Below are 22,692 nucleotides of genomic sequence, written 5' to 3'. Positions count from 1 at the left end.
TGTGTGTGTGTGTGTGTGTGTGTGTGTGTGTTGGGGACAGGGTTGGGGACAGTAGATGAGTGTACCTGTGTTCTTCATCCCAATGTTGTATTTCAGTAATCAGGGTTACAAATCTCAAAACTTTGGCTACTGTTGTTAATATAACTTTTAAGAAAATTTTTTAAAAATTTTGGATCATACCTGGGAATGTCAGGACTTACCCTTGGCTTTGTGTTCAAGGATCACTCCTGGAGAGCTGAGGGTACCTTATGGGGTGCTGAGGATGGAACCCAGTCGGCCATGTGTAAGGGAAGGACCCTACCTGCTGTATTATCACTCGGGCCCAGAATTTTAAAGAATTCTGGAATCTGCAGATATTGTTCTGAGATGTGAATAAATGACACCCATTTGTAACCTGCCACCTCTCTTTGGCACTTCATAATTTTATCCTCAAAGTCTAGTGACATGGCTGACTCTATTTTCAGTCCTGCAAAGCCTTGTCTTTGAAGCAGGAGCAGCAGTGGCAAGAAGTGAAAGATAGTGATTGACGTGAGATGTAATTACTTTAGATAGCAAGACTTTGTCATGTTGTTTGTGGGAAATTCTACCTTGTTAGAAAAGTATCAAGGAATGTTGATAGGACCACAGAATAATTGATGTCCCAAGGACAATCTTTGATGAAAAATGAAGTGTTTTTAAAAAAAATTTTTGAAAAAATTAGTTTAACATAGATGGAGATTCACAGAAAAAGTGCATATCGTAGCACAAGTTTTAAAAATCAGAAATAACCCCACAGGCAACATTGAGGATCCTGATATGAGAATCGGATGAACTTTTGCCTATTTTGTGCTTTCTCATTCCCATCTGCTTGAACTCAGGCGAACCCATTTTACCTCTCCTAACTTTGTTTTCCTCATCTGTAAATTGAAGCTAATGTGATTGACTCTGATATCACACAGGGCTATTAGAAGTTCCAACTGGATTTCAGATATGAGAGTACTTTTGTCTGTGATGAAGCAATTATCTAATACAGGGATTATTTCCAAGAAAAATGTCACTGCTTATTTATATATCACTTTAATCACAGGACTGTTTCAAATAGTCAAATCACACTTTTCCTGATATGTGTTTATGGCTTGTGTATTTCTGTATCCTTGCCATCCGTCACAATTCTGGATTCTATATGCATTGTGTTACTGTTAATTTTGTGTTGTCAACTGCACTGGGCCATTGGGTGCCCAGATGTTAGCTAAACATTATTTCTGAGTATATCTGTGAGGGTCTTCCGGGAAGATAAAAGCATCTGAATTAATAGACTGAGAATTGCTGAACACAATCCTTGATGTGGGCAGAAGTCATCCAACTTATAACACTTGATGACAACAAAAGGTGGAAGAAAGGGAGAATTCTCCTTTTTTCTTTGCCTATCTGATGGAATTAATACTAAATTGACTTGGAATTACTGTTCATATCATTAGTACTCCTAGTTCTTTGTACCCAGACTGGAACTACTTCCAGTTTTCAGTACTTTCCATTTGGACTAGTACTTTCCATAGAACTGGTACTTTCTCAGCACTTTTGATTTGGACTAGTACCAGAACTTCAGACTCAAACTAGAATCCCATGTCCATAGTTACATCAACCAATTCCTGATAATCTCTGTGTGTATGTGTAGAGAGACATAAATATGGGTAGACAAAAATAATACATACATACCTTATAAAATTATGTACATAATAAGTACATGTTGTTTATCTTGGGGAGAATCATGACCATTTCTTTAGTTTGGGGAGAATTATGACTGATACACAAATCTACCGATTTCTAAAAGTATGCATTAGAGAATGGCATAATTATTACATAGCTATTCTCTTTATTAAACATATTTGGCTTATTTTAGGATATGCTTCTCTGAGCTACTGATAAGAATTTTCATCCCAGATATTGCAATAACGGTGGTGGTGGGATGGTGGGGTGGGGTGAAGGAAATACTTTGGTGGAGGGTATGGTAGTGGAATGCTGTATAAATGAAGCCCTATTATTAGTGGTATTGTAAATCTTTATGCCTCAAATAAAATTAAAAACAACAATATAAATAACTCACAAGAAAAAGAGAGCGAGGGAAACTTATGTAGTCAATGGCATCAATATTCAAGAAATCATCAACTCATAATTAAGCAACTTGATGTCTCTTAAGAAAAAAAAAGGATTTTTTTTCAGGCTAGAGAGATCATATAGGGGTTAAGACATAATCCGTGCTTAGGGTTGACCCTGGTTTGATCCTTGAAGCCATATTGTTCCCAAAGGAACATCCCTTAGTAATCCTGCCTTGGAGGCACCAAGCACCATTAGAGTGACACGGGTACTCCAAGGTACCATGGGGAAGGGTCCTCATGTTCAACCTCTGCATGGTTGGCATAAACTGCTCTCTCCATACCACATGCATAAAAATGAAACATTTTCATATAAAGGCACAAGGAATTTTATTTGTTGGGGCCATCCTTGATGGTTCTCAGGGATCACTCTTGGCAGGGCTGAGGATCGAAGAATAATGAGTGTCATTGTTGTTCTTGGGTCCTTAAAACCTTTGCAATTTCATGTCCTCCGGTTTTTGTGTGTTTGTTTTGGAATCACACCTGGGAGTGCTCATGGCCCTCAGGACTTCCTTCTGGCTCTGCACTCAGAGATCACTTTTGGCTGTGCTTGGGGCCACAGATGCTATGCTGTGATGGAACCAGGTTTGGCAGCATGAAAAGCAAGTGTCTTAACCTTTGATCTAGTGCACTGTTTCCTGGCTTTGGAATTTTATGAACTTGAATCTGATGCCCTAACCTCATCTCTCAGACGGTTTTACACCTGCTGCTTCAAAAATCACATTTGTCCTCGGTGAAATCACTTCCGAATGCTGCTCCCTCACACCTCCCACTCACCCCACCAATGACAGGGCAACAAACAGAGACGCCAGAGAACTGCAATAAATCAACTTATCTATGGGCATTTATAAATTTAATTTTATTTAGTTCTCATGACGGCTCAACAAAGCAGACATTGTTTTCTTATTTTACAGAGAGGAAATGTGGGTTATAAAAAGTTACAAACCTTCGAGAATAATAATGATCAGTGGAACTAAAAGTTGGATTCAAAGATATCCAATAGTAAACACTGTGTGGATGCAACTTTTAGAACTCTCCTTGCTATCATATCCTCTTTATTCTTCCCTCAGTTGGGTATTTTAAAAAATCTATTCTGCTCAAAATCTGAGTAGCCTGATTATATGATTTAATCTGGAATTTTATACAATATTTTCAAAACAGCCCAGACATGCATGGTGACCATATTTTTGCCTGTCAGCATTTTTATTTCATTCTGAAAGGATTTGATCAAACTTGATAAGCTTGGTGTGTTCTGTAAATCCCTACTGCCTTCTTTAATGGAATCATAATTTCCTAAGGGCTGGTTCCTAGAGGTTTATAGTCCAGAACTTTCTAGTGAAAGATATGCTATGTGGTGGGATTAATAAGTGTGGTGCATTTCTCAGAATTTCCACCTCAAGAGGCATTTCTTAGTCAGCACGGTAGATTTCCCATATGTATTTGCCACAAATAGTAATTCTTCCTCAGAGTTCAGGAAGATTTGCGGAAAGAAGTATTTCCAAATTAAATCTTATTCAGTTTCTGCTCAGCATAAAACAGCCTAACTTATGAGTGCCTTTGACATAATGGGGAATTATTTTATTTTATTTTATTTTTATGTACAGAATAGAGATGAAAAACATTCTCATATCCTTGAAATAGCTGACAATACCATGTTCTGGCCTTTTTGTTTTAAGAGGGGAAGGGAAATGTAATTCTAAGAGAACAGTGATTTCCACAAAATTCTAGGAGGCAACATTGTGGAGTAATATAGTATCTATCAACACGGTAGCTTTTATTTTAGCCCATAGAGATAAGACTGGGAGTGTACTTGGTGGAGTGTTTCTTTCTTTCAAGAGGTAACTTTGCCAATTATTGTCAAAATGTTCTTCAAAAGTTCATGGAATTTGAAATTCCAAATGGGAGAAGAAAGTAATGTGATCATATATACAAAATTGTCAGTCAGCTATTGAATTAGAGTAGGCTCTTTATCATTATTGAACCCATGAACATTATTGATAGTTCAATTACTTTATCAATCTGAAAATCTGATAAATTGTTTCTAAATTTCCCAGTAATCCAATGAGACAGTTTTGTTGATCTATTTACATATGAGAAATTTAGGTCTCAGAGAGATAAAGTGATTCTTTTGTTTGTTTATTTTGGGGTCACACCTGACAGTGCATAGGGAATTCTATTAGCTCTTTGCTCAGGGATCACTCCTGGTGGGGTTTGTAGGACTATCTGGGGTGCCAGGGATTGAATCTGGGTCAGTCAAATGGAAGCAAGTATCCTGCTGATCTCTCTTGTCTTGTGAAGTGATTTCTTGATGTCACACAGCCAGTGAATGACTAGGCCTGGATTTGGTTGTAGGGTTCTTGATAGGTTCCAAAACCTATGTTTTTAAAACACAAAAGCTTACAATTAAGAACATGGCTGAAGGAATCAGTCGGGATGGGAGATGCGTGCTGAAAGTAAATAATAGACTAAACATGACGACCACTCAATCTGTGTTGCAAGCCATAATGGCCAAAAGTAGAGAGAGAGTATGGGGAATATTGTCTGCCATGGAGGCAGGGGGAGGGTGGGAAAGACGGGGTATACCGGGGATACCGGTGGTGGGGAATGTGCACTGGTGGAGGGATGGGTGTTTCATCATTGTGTGACTGTAACCCAAACTTGAAAGCTTGTAACTATCTCACGGAGATTCAATAAAATTTAAAAAATATTTAAAAAGAACTGTAGAACTGTAGCACCATCCTCCCATTGTTCATTGATTTGCTGGAGCGTGCACCAGTAACATCTCCATTGTGAGACCTGTTGTTATTGTTTTTTTCACTTCTTGAATAAACTTTATTTTTTTTTATTTATTTTATTGAATCACCAAGTGGAAAGTTACAAAGTTCTCAGGCTTATATCTCAGTTACACAATGCTCAAACACCCATCCCTTCACCAGTGCCCATATTCCACCACCAATAAAAACAAAAACAAAACAAACAAACAAACAAAAAAAGTATACATCCCACCCCTCACCCCCCAACCCACCCCGTACGTGAGTGATAATTTCACTTCCTTTTCTCTTTACCTTGATTATATTCCAGATTTCAACACATAACTCACTATTGTTGTTAGAGTTTCAAAACAGACTCACTATTTTTGTTGAAATTTATCCCCTAAGAATACAGCTCTATTAACAAGGAAATATTTAATAATAAGTTTTCCACTGATGAGAATGAAGAGATAAAATGTCGCACGGCCGCGATAGCGGCCGCGCGGTTTACAATTTCTGTATTATAGTAATTAAGTCCGCGAAGATTTAAGTTTGAAAATGAATCATTTCCCTTCCTGGAACAGCATGTAGCCAAAGTTAGTTCACAGTCTCCATACATGGGTGCAAGCACTTGCTGGAACCCCAATTCCTAAAGCTGTCTCTGGTTCCCGCTCGTTCCACATCCACCGGCTCTGCAGAGGCATGGGCACCCGGGCCGAAAACCCGGCCGGCCGGAGCCGAGCACTGGCCCCGGCTGGGGCTGGCCCTGTATCCCACGGCTGTTTCAAGTTCAAAGCACCTGTTGTTATTGTTTTTGGCATATTGAATTCACCACTTGTAGCTTGCCAGGCTCTGCCATGCAGGCGGGATACTCTCGGTAGCTTGCCAGGCTCTCTGAGAGGGACAGAGGAATTGAACCCAGGTCACAGTTTCAAAAACTTCTTTCAAAAACTTCAGGCTCTCAAACACTGATGTTGCTGTGTATTGTCTGTGTAAGCTCAACTGAACAGTTCTGAAGTTCAGATCCTCATGCATAAAGCAACATTAATAACAGCAATAAAAACTAACTATCACTTACTTGAGCTTCTGTGAGAGTTGAATGAGTTAATACTTGGAGAGTCCTGGGGCTGGAGCGATAGTACAGCGGGTAGGGCGTTTGCCTTGCACTCGGCCGACCTGGGTTTGATTCCCAGCATCCCATATGGTCCCCTGAGCACTGCCAAGGGTAATTCCTGAGTGCAGAGCCAAGAGTAACCCCTGTGCATTGCCGGGTGTGACCCAAAAACCAAAAAAAAAAAAAAATACTTGGAGAGTCCATTTGCTCTCTAGTCCATGAGCCCAGCTCCTTTTCCTATTACCGGTGAGATGCATCTGTCTGCAGATGAAGGCATAAAGATGAATCAATAAGTATTTAAATATGATTAACTTTATTTTAAGCATATAAAGGTACATTATAACTAAAAGGAAAAAAAAGATTCCTACAAAAGCAGGAATCTATCTTATCAACATGTGTTGCCAAATATTATTCAATTTTATTATAATCAATATTGATGAACTGTCTTGTTATTGCCATTATTATTGTTAATGTGGGCCACACCTGTCAGTGCTCAGGGATTATTCAGAGTTTGGTGCTTGGGGATTAATCCTGGCTGTGCTCTGGAGATCATTTGGCACCGTAACTCAAACTGGCTTCCTCCATGCAAAGTATGTGGTCAGCTCATTAAACAGTCCTCTTGACCAGAAAATTGATGTGTTGCTGGAGTGAACATTCTCTTGGTCATCATGAAAAACTACTTTTTTTTCCCACTGTCTCATTCATTCAATGAACATATTCAACTGTTCCGTTTGCTCTTTTTCCTGTCTAGTAAATGAAAGTTTAGTCTATGTCAAAATACCCCCAAGGAAAGATTAGGCTCTTTTAAAATTTGTTGAAGCCATGAACAAAGACTATAAAATGTGCCGCTAAGCTTGTACACAAGTTACAAAGCTTGAGACAATTTGAGAAAGCCTTCATAACACCCTTAGCTTGTGTTCTGCCCATTTCCTTAACAAGGTATTTGAAAAGTGAGGTAGATTCTGGAAAGAATACAGTGTGACCCTTCTGTTGTTTAATTAGTTCTCTTTACTCAGGGTTTCTTTTTCTGCTTGCCTAAATGGAGACACAAATCACAGAGCGAAATGATTTTGTTATCCAGCCCAAGGTCAGCTGCTCATGTCTCAAAGGTGAATACTTTTGAGAGCTAGTGAGTTGATGGGAGAAAAAGTGGTTTATTCAGGTGCTAGGAACCTCACAAGATGAAGAAAGAACTGACTCAAAAAAATCTTCAAAATATTTTTATGAAAAAGTGATTTTGAAGTGATGCAATTTGCAAGCCTATTAATGCTCCACCACCACACCCTCTGCCTCAGGTCCCCTCCAAACCCTGTCCCTCTCACTCTCACTCATTCGTTCGGTAAGCCCAAATCTGTCAACCAGTTACAAACAAAAAATCCTGCTCACACATTCAAGGTGGGTGTGGGGGTTTAGATGGGGATAAAGTGGTAGGAGACAACAGGTAGCCAGGTAGCGACAGACATATGCTGTCTGTCTGCTCTCAGTGGCTTTATGATGATGGTCTGCTTCTCTAAAAGCTTTGAAATAGTCATTGCTGCCCTTGAGATCCTTTGTGACAACCTTTAGAGATCTCTCTTGAAGGCACCTGGTGACAGTACCTCCCCTACTCTTCCACAACTAACTCTGGTGTGAGGTTAAGCATGCAAGTGAAACCACTCCTTCGATGTGCAGAAATCCATGGTCTTTTTTTTTAATATTCAAATAATGAAATAAAATAGAAGGTTAAAAATGGTCCCATTCACAATTGTGGCTCAGAAGAATCATGTACCTGGGAATCAGCTTAATGAAAAAGGTGAAAGACTTAGACAAAGATAACTATAAACTACTTTGAAAAGAAATAAGAAGGATGTGAGATAATGGAAATGCGACTCCTGCTCAGGGTTCAAACAAAAGCAGCCAGTGTTCATATGAATGTGTTCCTTTATTCACTGCTGGTGGGGACGTTTATTCACTGCTGGTGGGGACGTTTATTCACTGCTGGTGGGGTTTGACTAGTGCTATTTTTTGTTTTTGTTTGTTTTTTTTGTTTTGGAAAACAAAATAGACCCTTCTCAAAAAATGCTGAGAAATGAGTATTTAGTTCTAGATAATAGTATAGAGATGCCTAGTAATTCCAGTTCTGGGCATCTCTAAACTATTATTTGTTTCGACCCCAGTGGTCCAAAAATTTAATTTAGGATATATACCCAAGAGTAGTAGAGATAAGGACCAGGAGATCTGCCCCACAGCTTGGAAACTGGTCTCACATGCTGGGGGAAAAGGCAGCTCAGATAGAGAAGGGAACACGAAGTAGAGGATGTTGGGAGGACCCATTCGGGTTGAAAGATGCGAACTAAAAGTAGACTATAGACTGAACATGAAGACCACTCAATACCTCCATTGCAAACTACAACACCCAAAAAGAGTGTGAACAAAAGGGAATGCCCTGCCACAGAGGTAGGGTGGGGTGGTGGGGGATGGGGTGGGGATGGTGAGAAGGGTATTGGGTTCATTGGTGGAGGAGAATGGGCACTAGTGGAGGGATGGGTAAATGGTCACTGTATGAGTGAAATGCAAACACAAAAGTTTATAAGTCTGTAACTGTACATCACATTGATTCACTAATAAAAAAATTTAAACAAAAACAAAAACTTAAATTAGGAAGGAAATTTGCACTCCAATGTTCAAATTGCAGCATTATTCATAATAGTCAAAACTTGCAAAGAACCTGTATCCAAGAACTGATGACTGGATCAAGAAACTCTTGGTAATATATACAATGGAATTTTACTCTAAGGAAAGATGCAATCATGCAATTTGCTCTACATGGAAAGATTTGGAAAGTATCATGCTGAGTGAGGTTAGTCAGAAGGAGAGGGACAGACACAAAATGACCGCTCATCACTGGTATAGAAAGAAATCTAATAAACGCCCAAAGGCAACAGAAACTGAGAACTGATCTTTAGTGGGAAGTTTAGCCAGATGGAGGCAAGCACCATCTTCTTCCTGGTAATGGGTGAGTATTGGGGCTATGTAGAAGGAGGCAGACACTCTGGTAGGGAGCGTGGTGCATGAATCTCTACATGAACAGTTTCGTAAACCGCATTGCAGGCACCAGTAATGTCTCCATTCTGAGACTTGGTACTGTTTTTGGCATAGCGAATACGCCACGGGTTGCCAGGCTCTGCCATGCAGGCAAGATACTCTCGGTAGCTTGCCGGGCTCTCAGAGAGGGGCAGAGGTCGAACCCAGGTTGGGGGCATGCAAGGAGATCACCCTACCCCAACCTCATTGTCTAAAATAAAATTTAAGAGGCTGGAGTGATAGCACAGCGGGTAGGGCATTTACCTTGCACGCGGCAGATCCAGGTTAGAATTCCAGCATCCCAAATGGTCCCCCGAGCACTCAGGAATAATTCCTGAGTGCATGAGCCAGGAGAAACCCCTGTGCATCGCTGGGTGTGACCCCCCCAAAAAAAAACCAAAAACCTAAAATAAAATTTTTTTAAAAAAAAGAAAGAAAGAAACCACTCCTCTGTATATAAACAAAAAGATAAAAGCAGAGGCCAAACAGAACAAAACAACACGGGAGACAAAGGCCTAAGGGAATGAGAGTTTATAAGAATTACCGTTGTGAAGAACAAGATGAAGTTTCTCGGACCTACTTAGGCTCTGAGAACAGCTCTGAGGGGCATGGCGCCAGGGCTGCAAGTCTACTCAGATTGGCTTCTCTGAAACAGCTTTGCTTTCCACACAGCTGGAGAAAAGACACGGCTTTGAAAGAAACCAAACACCTTTTGTGCTTCTTACTCAGAGTTCTTTTTCATCTTTGCCAGAATTCTTTTTTTGTAAGAATAATAGTCAAGATTTGCTTTGCAAAACTGTTTAAAGCTAGAAATGGGGGTTGGGGAGAAAGGAGGAATTTGATCTTGATTTTTTTTTCCCTTCCTATCATGTAGTAGGCTGAGATTCCCTCTGGTGTGATAAAAAATAAAATGAGGCCAGATGGTAGGACTTGTTTATGGGTTCTGAAGGGAAAGTACTAAGTCATTAGAATTTTGAGGCTCTCTGATTTATTTCAGTTTCCCCTTCTCATTAAATCTCTGTTTCATGGGCTTGGAGGTGGAGAGAGACGTGTCTTGGTGGCGCTGGGTTCCAGCTAAAGCATGTCTTTCCTTCTCCTAGAGCCTCTGCCTGGACTCAAGGTCAAAGGAATAAACTTTGCAGAACACATGTGTAGAAAAGTGCAGGCAGTCGTGGTATTAGAAATCAGAAAAGGTTATCTACCCCAAGTTCAACGTGGTTTAAAGTCTGGTAAGATTTTGAAAACATTTCATGGCAAAGACTTTTCTGAGGCCGCCTTAGAAAAAATTCATCTTTGTTGGTGGTTAGAAGAGATATTTTCCAGAGAAATGAATCCTGAGTAGATATGCTCAAAACTGATCTGAAAACCGCTTGCTGGTGTTATTTGTGAAGTGGGAATGTGACACTATCCTGCTGTTGGCTTTTCAGAAACGGAAATTGGTCAAGTCCACTTTTATATTAGAAGTGTACACTAAGTTGTAACTGATCCAGATATGCCATTTGTTTGTTTGTTTTTGTTTTTTATTTTTTACTTTTTGGGTCACACCCGAGATGCTCAGGGGTTACTCCTGACTCTACACTCAGGAATTACTCCTGGTGGTGCTCAGGGGACCATATGGAATCCTAGGAATGCCCTACCCACTGTGCTATTGTTCCAGCCTCTATCATGTACTTTTGTCATGTAAATATTTCCAAATTAAGAACAAGACTTGTATTAAGAAGTCCTCATAAGCCAAAGTTGCATTTTCTTTGTTTGGGGACCACATCTGTCTGTACTTAGGGCTTGCTCCTGACTCTGCACTCCAGGATCAGTCCTGACAGGGATCATTGGACCTTATCATCCATCAGGTTTGAACCTGAGTTGGCCACATGCAAGGCGTGTACCCTACTTGTTATCCTATCTCCCTCTTCTCCCATATTGCATTTTGTTAACTAACAATTTTTTCTTATTGGGCCCATGCTAATTCTAGGGTGGTAGTTAAATTTACAGTGCTAGAAATTGGACTGATTGGGTTTGACTTAGGTTTTAATCCTGACCTCGCTACTCACTAACCAATTGAATTGAGCAACTATTTAACATCCTTAAACTATGATTTGTTATTAACCTGTAAAATGAAAACATTAGAGGATCATAGAGATAGTACAGGGTTAAGGTGCTTGCCTTGCATGTAGTTAACCTCAGTTTTATCCACAGCATCACCTATGGTGACCCTGAGCATCAACAGGAGTGTTCCCTGAAAACAGTAAGGCCCTGAATACCACTGGGACATAGTCCAAAATATTCCTCTTCCAAACAAACAAGGAAAGAAAGAGAGAAAGAAAGAAAGAAAGAAAGAAAGAAAGAAAGAAAGAAAGAAAGAAAGAAAGAAAGAAAGAAAGAAAGAAAGAAAGAAAGAAAGAAAGAAAGAAAGAAAGAAAGAAAGAAAGAAAGAAAGAGAGAAAGAGAGAAAGAAATGGGAACATTAGTAGTTCCCACCTCATCATCAAGTTGAGAAAGTATACTGAAAGATGTAATAGTTTCTGGGCCATAATTCCTGGTTGTTGTTGTTGTTGTTTTTCTGTTTGGGGGCCACATCTGGCAGTGTTCAGGGATTACTCTTGGCAAGATTCAGGGTATTATCTGTGGTGCCAGGGATCATACTCAGGTCTGCTGTATGCAAGGCAAACGCCTTACCAGCTTCCAGCCCCCATAATTCCTGTTTCTCGATGAGCAAAAACTACCCATGTTAATTAAACGTTATCTTTTTGACATTAGCTATTCAAAAAAGATAACGAGCTGTGAGGAATCATACAGGCACCTGAATTGTCCTTGGGAGCTGGGTTTTTTTTTTTTATGTCATGAGAAACGAGAGCACCTGTGTTAGGTGCTGGCTTCCCAGAGCCTCCTAGCATTGTGGGCTGGTAACGGGGGTGGGCGGGGGGTGGGGGGGAGTGTCAGACAGAGCAGGCGTCTAAGTAGAACTGAATAGGAATTTGGATGAGAGATTTATGGAAGATTTTCTTTGTTTGGAGAAATTCTTTCCTTGGGGCTATTTCATTCTTATTCTAAAGGTCTGAGACAATCAGAAAGAGGAGAAAAGATCAAGAAGCTGAAATCCATAAAATCTCTGGGAACCTCTTTCTGGATAGAAACTTCCTGTCATCTCCCAACACTGTGAGTTTTGCTGTGCCTTTTCTCAGATCTTGCTTGGTTCTGAAGGGCATATTATTAGATGGAGGAGCAGTGATGCCTGTCTCTGTGGTGGTCCATGGTTTCCAGGTTCTTCAATATTTTCAAGAGTGAAAACATTGAGTCATAAAGATGCTCAGGCCCATAGCTGGAAATACAAAGGTTACTGAAAAAAAGAAGGGAAAAGGGAAAATAAAAGAAACCTTCATCTAGAGAGGAACTTAGTATAAAATTATGTTAAATGGGGCTCTTTTTGCTTCCTTTTGTGTGTTTTTTTTCAACTGTGTTACTTATCAAATGACAAAAATGTTTATAGAAAATGCAAGGATTTCACTGTGTGGTATGGCTAACTTTAGGTCTTTTGAATTATCTATTTGGTCATGGATTTTTGGGGTATTTTATTTGGCCATTGGTCTTAACTATTATTCATTGTCTCAGTCTTCTTGAGCTTAAGTTTCTGCGGTGCAATGGAGAATTAATTTCCTATTTATCAGAAAGAACCCAGGAATTCAATTAGCAGGAGGGTTGAAAAATATAGTATGGGGGCAGTCAAGAAGGGGGGTGATTTCTCAGGTGGCCAGGGGAAACTGAGGTTTCCTCTTTGCTTAGCTTTCAGAAGCTCCAAATTTCAGAACCTCAATCTTTTCTTTATTTAAAATTTTACTTAAAAACATGCAAATATGCATATTCTACCTATCCTAAACAAAAATATATGAGTAATACTTGAATATATACTTGTCGTAAACATATACATAGAAAAAACCCTTAATTTATCACCACCCAAAAATATATTACATGTTTTATTTGCAATTTGTTATAGAAATCCGATCATCCTGTGTTTCCTGAAATATTTACTTACCATGTATATTTACTTTCTATGTAAGTACTTACTAACAGCTACGGGAGTTCCATGATAGTACAGATACATTTAATTTATTATTGTTTCCTATGACTGTTGGAGCTCAGGAGAATTTATTATTTTTAAATATTACACCATATTCTATAGTATGGACTGTTAATTCCTTAAGCATTTAAAAATATTTTTAGTGATTAATTTTTATAATAGTATGTGGTAGACATGTATGTATTTTTTAAATGAGGGTCACCCCCAAAAGTGGGCAGGTTGGTGGTCCAGTCCAAGGTTTGGTGATCAGCCCTGCAATGCAGAGTTACATGGACCCAGGAGTGTGTGTGAGCCATGAGGGCCACAATTAGTGATGCAGGAGTGGTGACAGCTGTGACAGATGTGTAAAGCACACGATGGGTTTGGCCCTAGGATCTTAGGTTCAGTTCAAAGTTATTTCACTTGGAGTCTTGCTATCTCTAGTTGTTTTATCAGAAAGCACCCCCTCCTCAAAAAGACAAGAATAGCACCCAATAGCTTCTAGTCTCTTGCGTGTCTTCTCCTGTTTCTATCCTCACTAAAGATATATCCAAGTCCTTGGCCTCTATCTAAGCAACATAACAAGGGGGAAAGGCAGGGTAAGATTAAGAAAATGGCCCTAAAGAAAGGGAATCATCAGTATGAAAATGTCACAAGGATGGCCTAGGTGATACCTGATAACCCGGATGAACAGGCCGGCTGGATAATCTCTATGATTGGACATCAGGAGATAATCATCTCAGCATCCTCCACTCTGCTTTAATGGCTGCATTTCAGTACCATGAGCCTTATAAAAGGAAAAAAAAAAATCAAAAGTCCACTATACTGGGAATAGACTTGGCTTTTGACCTCCAATAGTACACTCATTTTCTAGACATAGGTCACTTCAGCCTATCATGTGTGTACCTGCTTGGAAAGGAACTTTGCTTTGTGAATAAATCTAGATAAATGCACATCAATTTTCAACCTACAGAGAAGGCCCTCCAGTTCTGGAAACAGGTTTCTCAGGAGTGACTTTCATAGAAAATACTTGGTCTTGGCTACTTGGGTTCTGCTCTTCTTGGTCCCTTGGCGAACCTCTTTTGATATTCCTGACAGACTGGCCTTCTAACCTTCTTTCCAGGTTTTATTCCTCTAGGCTTGAGATATCAACTGCAGATGGTGATTAACCTGACACCACGGATGCAGGTGATTGAGACATGGTACTGTGGACCTCCAGGCATCCCTCTTCCTAATACATCTTGACTGCACAGGGCCCTTCTTTGATGCCCAAAGTCAGCAGGAAGTAGCTACTAAATTCAAAGCCCCCTTCTCTGACCACAGTCAAAGTTTCATCTTTGATCATCTTTGAGATGGGGGGGAGCATGAGGAATGAAAGAGTAAACCTCAGTTTCCCCATGCCAACTGCTATGAGCAGTTCCATTTTTGACTGCTTGCATCATACATTTTTAAAAATTCCTGGACTCTTTCTTATAGATGAGAAGTTAACAATTGTCCAACTTTATAAAATTCTGCCCCAGAGCTCAGGCTTATCTGGAGGCAAAGATAATGGGAAATGAGGCAAATGGCCAGACCCCTCTTCAGACCTCTTTGCATTCTCTATAACACTATTGTCAGTTGATAAGAAATGCCAAGAGCCCAATTTTCATTTAAGAAAATGAAAATTTTCTTTTCGCACATACACACACATGCACAATCCCTTATCCATAACAAAAAGACCCAGTTTTTCTATAACCACTGCCCACAAAACAACACCACACACACACACACACACATACACACACACACAAAACAGCCCTAGTTAACCTAGTCCTATAATAAGTCCCTCAAATCCCTCCCCACATGGGGAGTTCCTTTTCCTTTCTCTTCCACTTTCCAAGAAACTTTTCTGCTTTCCAACTCTGAATCTGAGCATTTTTATTACTCAACATTTTTATTCTTGAAAATATTGAAGAACTTGAGAACTGCCTTCACTGCTCCTGCATCAGTATTTGCTCGTTGGGCAAAGGTATGAGAGGCTGGTCTAAATGAAGGATCATGGGGCTGGAGTGATAGCACAGCGGGTAGAGAATTTGCTTTGCATGAGGCCGACCTGGCTTGGATTCCCAGCATCCCATACGGTCCCCCGAGAACTGCCAGGAATAATTCCTGAGTGCAGAGTGAGGAGGAATCCATGTGCATCGCCGGGTGTGATCCAAAAAGCAAGAATAAAAAAAATTATTCTTTTGGAATAAATTATCTGGAATAATTTTTATTTCCTGCAAAGTGATGAGGAACTTGTTGATTCTGGAAATTATTTATTTGTTAAAGTTTTGCCAATCTAAGAGGTGGAAACTATTCCATTAATATTTTAATGCATTTCTGTGATTATTTATCAAGTTAATTCTTTTCATGCCCGTTAGTCATTTTTATTTCTTTCATTAATTATGTATTAAAATTCTTGTCTATCTTCTATTTGATTTGTTTTCTTGACTATTAATTAGTGTTCTTAATAAAATTTGTGTACAAATCTGTCATTATCTTCTAAATTTTTTATGGTGCCTCTGTGTATGGGTTTTAAATTGGAATGGATGTCTGTTGACATTTTTTTTATAGCTTCTGGATTTAGTATCTTATGCTGGAAACCTTTCCAAACTGTACTTTATTTTTCTGCTAATATTTTATGCCTACTTTGTTCTAATACTTAGCCAATGCAGAATGAGTTTAAATGTGTTCTGCTTTGAAGTTTGTACTCTGAACTGTTTGCTCATACCATAAAATATCATATCATATCATATCATATCATAAAATATCCATTCTATATTTATTTTCTTTAATTTTTGGAAGGAATTCTTTATATATTGCACATTATTCCATCATAACTATTTTTAAATTGTATTTATTCTGTCTTTTGTGGATGAAGCTTTGAAATATTCCATGTTTTCTTCTGTCATTCTTTTTAGTTTTTTATATTTTGTAGTTTAAAAATATTTTTTGTACTCCACAAGGTATGTTTCATTGCAGTAACATATAACAGAACAAAATTGACCAGTTTAGTCTCCTTTCTCATATACTTCAGCAGTAGTAATTATATTTGCATTGTTGGCAATCATCATACCATAAATCTCAAGTTCTTTTTTCCCCAACTGGAGTTCCTTTCCCATTAAGTGAGACCTCTTCATCCCCATTCTCCCTAGCAAGTGGCAACTATTATTCATCTACTGCTCTAAATGGGACATCACACAGTAATAAACAAAGAAACCATTGTAGGAAGATAACCATAGAGTAAAGAGAAATAGCTCTTTTCAGAGGAAAGTTGCTGAAATACAATCTATATAAGAACTAGAATGCTGGGCTGGAGCAATGCTACCATGGAAAAGGCATTTGCCTTGCATGCAGCTGACCTGGGTTTGGTCCCGAGGTCAGTTTATGGTCTTCTGTGCTTTTCCAGTGATTAATCTCTGAGTTTAGAGCCAGGTCTAATCCCTGAGTACTTCTAGGTGTACCCCAAATTACACCCCTCCCCCTGGTGAGCCCAGTGCCTGCCAAAAGAGAGCCCTGGCAGGCAAAAACCTGAATACTCCACAATTACTGCCATGTGCCCGGCATGCTCCGGTGTTAGGAAAAGTCTCATCCAGAAATTAACTTGTTGAAACACTCAGGTATGCAGGTTTTGTGATTGAAATCTCCAAGCTTTCACAAAGTCGGGGATAGGCTATCTCCCCCCATATCTCTGTACTTTTGGACCAACAGTCACACACACACACACACACACACACACACACACACATACCCTAAGTCACCATCCAGCTGAAAATTTAACTCCAGTGTGTTGACCCATTAAAAATTTTGGACACTGGAGCATGTGATGAGATCACATGTGAAACTCAAACTTTGTAACACTGATAAACCAAGAGTACACACCAGATTGGATGGGATGCAATGTAAAAGGCAACCAATTTAAATTAACAAACTATAAACACAGAGGATTTTACCGGTAACAATAGTTTAGTAATCCTTATACAAGGGCCTCATGGTGAAATACAAAAATCTTCACTAATTTTCTTCTAATGAAACATTTTTCAACCATCCTTTCAGCAAATTATTTATAGCAAGCAATATAAAATAAATTATTGTGGGTCTGCTGTAGGGGCAGGTTTAAGATGTGGTTGAGAAAATTGAAAATAATGGTAGTGGGAAGGTGCAATTGTGGTGGGATTGTTGCTGGAATACTGAATGCCTGTAACTAAACTAATGATTTAATAAAATTATTTTTAAAAAAGCTCCCCCCCCAAAAAAAAGAGAATTTTAATGTTGGTGTTTAAGATCTCTATTCAAACTTGTCTTGGTGTTGACTTCCTGTTTAGAGGACTCCAATTCTCTCCCTAATGTTGGAAGTAATATTTTTTCTCAAAAGAAAATGTATTTCCTAATGTTAGACAGAGAAGCAGAGGCAGAGAACTCTTGATAATTTTCAAATGGCTTTGCTTAAATTAAATTTTCTAGTGTGACACATTCAGAGTTGACACAATCATTTATAAAGTATTTACACAACAGAAAAATAATATTCAGTGTACCTATCTAAATATGTGGCTGTCACTTTACCCCTCTCCCCACTCCCCAGAAAGGCACACCCAGAGTATTTGAAGAATCAAAACTAGGGCTCCCATCTGAAAAGCATGCTCTCCAACACTTACTGCTATTTCCCTGGCCCTTGTTTGTCACTTTGAATTCAGAATTATCCTCTACCATCTTCTCAAATGTGATTATACAAAGAATCACCTTAGAAATCTTACAGATGCTGATTCAGTTGACCAGTGTTGTTATCTGAGATCAGTCCTTCTAACAGAGTAGATGATCTCAATGCTACTAGAATATGGACCACATTTGAATGCAAGATAACCTATGATTTATCCACATTTGCTGTACAAAAAACCTACCAAGGAAGCTTATCTCTATGAGAAAAGAAAAGGGGTATTTTTTAACTAAGTAAGTTTGAAAAGGTCTGTTTATTACATTTTTCTCTCATGTTTTCAGAGTGTATGAAAAGCTCTTGATAATTTCTTTAGTAAAGAAACTGAGTTGAACTCCCATTTGACCCAGCAATACCACTTGTGGGAATATATCCCAGAAAGGCAAAAAAGTATAGTTGAAATGACATCTGCACTTGTACGTTCATTGCAGCACTGTTTACAGTAGCCAGAATCTGGAAAAAACCAGAGTGCCCCAAAACAGATGACTGTTTAAAGAAACTCTACACAATGGAATGCCATGCAGCTGTTAGAAAAGACGAAGTCATGAAATTTGCATATATGTGAATCAACATGGAAAGTATCATGTTAAGTGAAATGACTCAGAAAGAGAGGGATAGACATAGAAAGATTGCACTCATCTGTGGAATATAAAATAACAGACTAGGAGACTAACACCCAAGAATAGTGGAGATAAGTACCAGGAGGTTTGCTCCACTACTTAGAAGCTGGCATTACATGCTGGGGGAAAAGGCAGCTCAGGTAGAGAAGGGAATGCCAAGTAAAGGGTGTTTGGAGGACACGCTCGGGATGGGAGGTTTGGGCTGAAAGTAGACTATAGATCGAACACAATAGCCACTCAATACCTCTATTACAAACCACAACACCCCAAAGGAGAGAACAAAAGGGAATGCCCTGCCACAGAGGTGGGGTGGGGTGGGTGGGAGGGGTACTGGGATCATTGTTGGTGGAGAATGGGCACTGGTAGAGGGATGGGTACTCAAACATTGTATGACTGAAACACAAGAACAAAAATATGCAAATCTATAACTGTACCTCACTGTGATTCACTAATAAACATTTTTTAAAAAAAGAAGCTGAGTAACTTGATTTTTACCTATCTCTATTACAGAATAAAGAGGCTCTCTCTCAGAAAACCCGGCAAGCTACCTAGAGTATCCCGCCCGCACAGCAGAGCCTGGCAAGCTACCCGTGGCATATTTGTTATGCCAAAAACAGTAACAACAAGTTTCACAATGGAGACGTTACTGGTGCCCGCTTGAGCAAATCGATGAACAGGATGACAGTGCTACAGTGCAGTGCTATTTATTACAGAATAGTATCAAAATTATCATAGTAAGGTTGTTTCAAAACACTTGAACAAAAGAGAGTTTAAAGTCATTAATTAGGAGCCAGACCAGAGAGATAGGACATGACACAGGTGCTTGCTTTATATTTGGCTGACCAGGTTTAATTCCATGCACCATATAGTCCCCTGAGTCCTGCCAGGAATGACCCCTGAGTATAAGAGTATATAGAGTCACTACTAAACCACTGGGTGTGGTCCAAACCGCACACAAGGCAATTAACTAAAAAAATTATACTTCTCCTTCTTATCCATTTGCTGCTTTTGTAATTCGCCTGCGTGCTTGGTTGAGGTACTTGCATACGTGGCTGTGGTACATAGTGGTGGGGGAGGGGTGGTTGCACACTTAGAGCACACATATGTGCTCGCTGGGGGTCTAATCCCTGGTTGCAGTGCTAACATACTTTTTGGCTTGGGTGCTCATGCTTGCCAGATGCTTATTTTTACAGTGCCTGTACACCTCCAACTCTGCTGCTCTGGGAACTTCATTCTCTCCTAACAGGGGAGGGAGGCAAAGCGATTGGGTCCTCCCTCAACACAGGTGGGCAGCACCAGAATGGAGCTTCCTGCCTCTTACTTGGCACTTTTGCCAAGTCATACTTAAGCTCCCAGGAGGTAATTTTTTTTTATTAGTGAATCACCATGAGTTACAGTTACAAACTTATGAGCTTTCATGTTTGCATTTTGTTTACATCCCTCCACCAGTGCCCAGTTCCCTCCACCAGTGTTCCCAGTATCCCTCCCACCCTGCCAACCCATCCCCCTCACCCCACCCCACTTCTGTGGCAGGGCATTCCCTTTTGATCTCTCTCTCCTTTTGGGTGCTGTGGTTTGCAACAGAGGTACTGCATGGCCATCGTGTTTGGTCTATATTCTATTTTCAGTGCACACCTCCCATCCCGTACGGGTCCTCAAACCACACTTTACCTGGTGTTCCCTTCTCTATGCGAGTTGCCCCTTCCTCTAGTGTGTGAGGCCAGCTTCCAAGCCTTGGAGCCAACCTCCTGGTACTTATATCTACTATTCTTGGGTGTTAGTCTCCTATTCTGTTATTTTACATTCCACAGATGAGTGCAATCTTTCTTTGTCTGTCTCTCTTTCTGACTCATTTCACTTAGCACGATACTTTCCATGTTGATCCTCTTATATGAAGAGGTCATGACTTCATCTTTTCTAACAGCAACAAAGTATTCCATTGTGTAGATGTACCAAAGTTTCTTTAACCAGTCATCTGTTCTTGGGCACTTGGGTTTTTTCCAGATTCTGGCTATTGTAAACAGTGCTGCAGTGAAAATTCGAGTGCAGATGTAATTTCGACTGTACTTTTTTGCCTCTCCAAGATATATTCCCAGGAGTGGTATTGCTGGGTCAAATGGGAGCTCAATTTCTAATTCTTTGAGAAGTGAACATTCTGTTTTTCAAAAGGGCTGAACCAGCCGGTATTCCCACCAGCAGTGTAGGAGGGTCCCTTTTTCCCCATATCCATGCCAACAGCGGTTGCTTTTGTTCTTTTGGATGTGTGCTAGTCTCTGTGGTGTGAGGTGGTATCTCATGGTTGTTTTGATCTGCATCTCTCTGATAATTAGTGATGAAGAGCAATTTTTCATGTGCCTTTTTGCCATTCGTATTTCTTCGTTGAGAAAAATTCTGTTCATTTCATTGCCCCGTTTTTTTGATGGGGTTAGATGTTTTCTTCTTGTAGATTCCAACCAGTTCCTTGTATATTCTTGATATCAACCCCTTATCTGATGGGTATTGGGTGAATATTCTTTACCATTCCATAGGTTGTCTTTGTCTTTTGGTCACTGTATCTTTTGTGGTGCAGAAGCTTTTTAGTTTAATGTAGTCCCATTTGTTTATCTCTGTTTCCACTTGGTTGGTCAGTGGCATGTCATCTTTGAATATACTGTTAGCTTCAATGTCGTGGAGAGTTTTGCCAACCTTGTCTTCAATGTACCTTATGGATCCTGGTCTGATGTTGAGGTCTTTAATACATTTTGATCTGAATTTTGTGCATGGTGATAGGTCGAGATCTAAACCCATTTTTTTGCAAGTGGTTGTCCAGTTGTGCCAGCACCATTTGCTGAAGAGGCTTCTTCGCTCCACTTCATATTTCTTGCTCCCTTATCAAAGATTAGATGTTCATACAATTGGGGTTGTGTGTAGGGATACTCCACCCTGTTCCATTGGCCTAGAGATCTGCCTTTGGACCAGTACCATGCTGTTTTGATTATTACCGCTTTATAGTGGAGTTTGAGGTTAGGGAGGGTGATGTCTCCACCGTCCTTTTCCCAAAAATTGCTTTAGCTATTTGTTGGCGTTTATTTTTCTATATGAATTTCAGGAGTGTTTGCTCCATTTCTTTGAAGTTTTTCATGGGTATCCTTATAGGGATCGCATTAAATCTGTACAGTACTTTGGGGAGTATTACCGTTTTGACAATGTCCATTCTTCCTATCCATGAGCAGGGAATATGTTTCCATTTCCTCGTGTCCTCTTTTATTTCATTGATTAGTGTTTTTTAGTTTTCTTTGTAGAGATCCTTGACCTCCTTAGTTAGGCTGATTTGAGGTACTTGATTTTCTGGGGCACGATTGTGAATGGGATTTTTTTTTATGTCACTTTCCCAGGAGGTAATTTTAAATGACCTTGGTTATTGTTTAAGTGTTGCCAATGATCCCCCTGTCTATACCTTGGTTTACATAGTTGCAATGTAATAATTTTCTGTTTGGAGACAAAAGTATAATCCTAAACACTGGAGTTTACCTGAGTGAATGAAACTCTTGAAGAAACTAATCTTGTTGCTAGATAAACAATTGTTTGAAAATTCCAAAGCTGTGCTGTTTACTGCATTTTCTGCTAAGAAAAAGAAGCGAAGGGTCACAAATATTAATAATGCAGGAGCCATAAAATTACAATGAATGAATAACAGGATAACTGTATCAAATGTTTCATTATAATTTTAAAACCACTCATCATGTTTCTTGTTATCATGATCACCGTTTCTATTTTTCTCCATACTCAAAGGAGGAACACAAAATGTGTGATTGCCAAATGTCAAACTAGAAAAAAAAAAACACCTTTTTTTTTTTAAATCTTGAGAAGAAACATTTCATTGTCAAGTTTGCAATAAACACAAACATGGGTACAGCATATTGTTATAAGGCCTCCCATTAATTCACTGATGCTCTTGGTAGACATCCCAGGCATTCAACTGAGCTGAGACTGGACTCTTCAAAAGCCTACATAAATTAGCCCACTCTGCAGTACTGTGGGGATTCTTTTGCCAAAGGTGCTAGACAACAAGTTACTTGCTCCCTGTGAGCCGGAGGAAAATAAAAGATCCCAAACTAGATCCTGATCTAAACACTGTGGGGAGTTACATGCTTCCACCTGATGTAGCTCACCATTTTATATTTTGGAGATTTCTCTTCCTCCTAATCCAAAAAAAATACATTTGTATTTTCTTTTTTCTTTTCTTTTTTT

Source organism: Sorex araneus, chromosome 2 (genome assembly GCF_027595985.1).
Source record: "Sorex araneus isolate mSorAra2 chromosome 2, mSorAra2.pri, whole genome shotgun sequence".
In the NCBI taxonomy this organism is placed as follows: domain Eukaryota; kingdom Metazoa; phylum Chordata; class Mammalia; order Eulipotyphla; family Soricidae; genus Sorex; species Sorex araneus.
Note: the sequence above shows the minus strand (reverse complement) of the source record.